The sequence below is a fragment of the Poecilia reticulata genome, linkage group LG8, assembly GCF_000633615.1.
Source record: "Poecilia reticulata strain Guanapo linkage group LG8, Guppy_female_1.0+MT, whole genome shotgun sequence".
Classification (NCBI taxonomy): Eukaryota; Metazoa; Chordata; class Actinopteri; order Cyprinodontiformes; family Poeciliidae; genus Poecilia; species Poecilia reticulata.
Genome location: NC_024338.1, coordinates 15049300 through 15052857, shown reverse-complemented (window position 1 = coordinate 15052857; position 3558 = coordinate 15049300).

Here is a 3558-nt window from a genome sequence, read left to right as displayed (position 1 = left end):
TATATATATATAGCTAATAAGAACCCAAAATGTGGTTTGTCAGAAAATGAACATTTTCCAAAAAGAAATTTGGTCAATTTAAAACTGTGCATATGGACTCTATACTTGGTCAGGCCTCATTTTGCTTTAAGTACTGGCTTGGAAGAAATTAACCAGTGACTCTAAGATGTTGAGAAGTTTGTCTTCCTCAAGACCAAGCTCTATGAGGTGCTCTATAATGTTATTGTACACAACGATGCTGACTTTGGCTTTGATAAATTGCATTGAACCAGATAGTGACGGCATGACACTTTGATTTTGCAGAAATGTTGCACACCTACCGTATTGGCTTTGAGTTTCAATCTGTATTTTATATGTCATCAAGATAGCAGGTTAAAAATTATGTGTGTTTTTGTGTGTTCATTTCATACAGCTATAGATCACTGATTATCTCCAGAAGGAAACGGATGACGGCAGACCTTTGACGGGGATTGATGGGCTGAAAATGTAGCAAATTATTTTTAGAGAAACCTTTTCATCTAAAATTATAATTCCAAGAAGCCACAAGCGTAATCTTTAGCTTTCTCTGTTTGATGTTGAATTATCTTTGGTATATGAGACCACTTTTATCTACAAACTGCTGTCAGGTGAGTGCTTGCATCTTTTTTTAAAGTTCCCTATAAATAGTAATCACAGTCTAACCAAGGACAGAATGTCTAATTTTCTTTTAATAAGTTGGCTTCAGTACCTTAGTCTTGGTTGTTTGATAAGGCTTTCTCTTTCCTGGAAATATGTAGCAATATAATTTTTTATGTTTTGCATCGGTTCAAAATCCTTTAGTGTTTTTTATTTTATTTTTTTATACCATATTGATGAGTCATCACTTTTTAATGGTTATATTAAAATAATGCTGTATTGTACAGTTAAGAAAAGCTTATTGTTCTCTACATGCTGAGGGTGAACATGATGAACGTGGTGAAAATTAAGAAGCTGGCAGAGGATTTCTGCAGGCGCAGATCCACCATGCTGACCATCCAGGGAACTGCTTTTACCTTAGTGTAAATGTCCGTGTTTCAATTTACCTGTAACTTGCTGCCGGTACACTTGAGTTTCTCCACAGTGGGACAATAAAAGATATTTCTATTCTATTCTATTATATTTGGTAATTAGTCACACTTCTCCTGAATTGACCTTTAATGCCCCCTACTTAGTGAACGTGGTGAATCTATTTTATGTATTTACTACCTCGTTGGAAGAGAGAGAAAATGGATCGAGAAAAAGTGCTGGTCTGTGTTTTGTGGTGCGTAGAAAGCTATAGTATTTTATAGTTGCTTTTCTGTCAAATTTACGGCGTCGTTTCTGAAGCAGAAACGAGGGATTTATACCGTCACAGCTTCTCAGCAGAAATTAGTTACAACCATGTGACAACTGGACGACTCTCTCAGGTAAATCTTTGTCCAAAAGTTAGTCATCTGATGCCACACTTGGGACGGGAGCAGGTGGTTAGGCGGGAGGGCTGTATTTCATTTTAGACAGAGACGGAGCCAAAGTGAGTGTTCACACAGCGGGGAATTTTATTATGATCCTGGGGTTTTTGTTTGTTTTTTGGGTTGTTTTTTTTTTGTTAATGAGTGGCACAGCTGACTTATGCACTCTCTCAGTGATAAGATTAAAGAGTTTGTTGTAGCCATGTTACTGGAGGAGGGTAGCTTTTAAAAGGATAGTTGGGATTTCTAATAAATATAAAATAACTTCATAAATAGGGGAATTCCTCTTGATGTTTGGCTTAGTGGTATTGAAGGCATAAAAATGAACAAATCAAAAATATCGATTAAAAAAAAGTTGTCAAAGTATAGAGATGCCACATTATGAACTAGACAGTTGTCCAGTCAACAGTTGTTGATGCCCTCCACAAAAAGGATAAAACACAAAAGGTTATTGCCAAAGAAGCCGAGTGCTGGATCCAGCCATATCGATGGAAAGTCAAGTGGAAGAAGAAAATGGGCATCAGGGGATATTTAAGAGGATTGTAAAGCAAAACATATTCCGAGGTTTGGGAAGGTGTGGACTGTAGCGAGAGTCACTGCTTCAAGACGCACCACCTACAGACGTATCAGAAGATGGACTACAGCTGCCACATACCTTGTCTTAAGACACGCCTGAACATCAGCGGCATCTCAACGAGGTTTAGGAAGAATTGTCCAAAGTCCGCTTGTAAATGTTGCCATTAATTTGTAAATCATTCTCCCAATGTTCTTGATTGGCCAAAAAACTCACCTGACCTACACGCCATAGGAAATATGTGGAGTACTTTCAAGAGGAAAAGCAGAGTCACTACTCCTAAAATAAATATTCTGAAAAACTCATATTTGTATTTTAAGTTATTGTTTTTTCCTGTCTAGCATCAGCCCCATTTCCATGTGTTTATCATGTTTAAACTGCAACCTTTTGGCCCTTAATTTCAAATTCAGAGGCGTAACAATTAAAATATTCACCTACAAACTTAAAGACTTTACATCAACAAGCAGGTATATGAACATTTTTGATCATATAATGCCATTATACGTAAATTTATTTAATTGTTTATCTGTATGGATTAGATGAACTAACAGTGTCCATTCATCTATTTCATATCTAACTTTTCTTAAATCAACAAACGTGATTTAAGCAAACAGTATTTATTGTTTGCTTGGGGTTAGTTTTTAGAAATCAGACTATGCTTATTTTTTTATTGTTTTGTCTGTGCCACCTGTCTGTTCAAACTTCACTAAAATGTCTAACATGTACAAAAATAAATGTAAACTTCCCAAACCTTAAAAAAGCCAAACATAATCTTCTTAAATTTGTGGAAGGCAGGAGAAAGAAACATTTATTTTAATTTCAAATTGATCAGGCCACAATTGAACTTTCTTCTAAAATGTACTGATTTGTAAAAAAGTCCAGTCGATGCTTTTAGTACAGTAAGTATTGACCTCAAAATTGTGGTTCTCTTGATCGGCAAATTTTTTTTTAACTTGAGGAGTTTGGCAAGCCTGTGTTTCTTGTGTATAGCTGTATTATTAGTTGATTAAACTTTATCTAACCAAAGCAGACATTTAGTAGATTGTTTACCAAAGCTGCATTGTATTTTTTAGGGGTTTTAATGATTAGTAGCAGATACATTCTTGATCTGGTTAATACTAGTACATGGAGATCAGACAGAAACATGAGGTTTTGTGAAAGGGGCAACAACACACAACCTTAGTAAGATAACAAACACAATCTGTATAAAAATATGTAAATAATTAGCCTTTTAGCAAGCATTGTTTTGTTAATGGGCTATTATGTACATTATCCATGAGTAAGGATAAAATGATGAAGCATATTTAGCATTTTGCATTAAAAATGTAGTTTTGATATTCACTGCTCCATCACATAAACACTATCACAACAGAAAAAGCAAATGGGGCTTCTCTGAAAAACCCATCAACAACAACAGGTGTCATGTGATCTCAGTGTCATGGCCTCCACTCGCAGCTGTATGAGTTTTGCGTATTGTCTGTTTGCGTGTGTGTGTGTGTGTGTGTGTGTGTGTGTGTG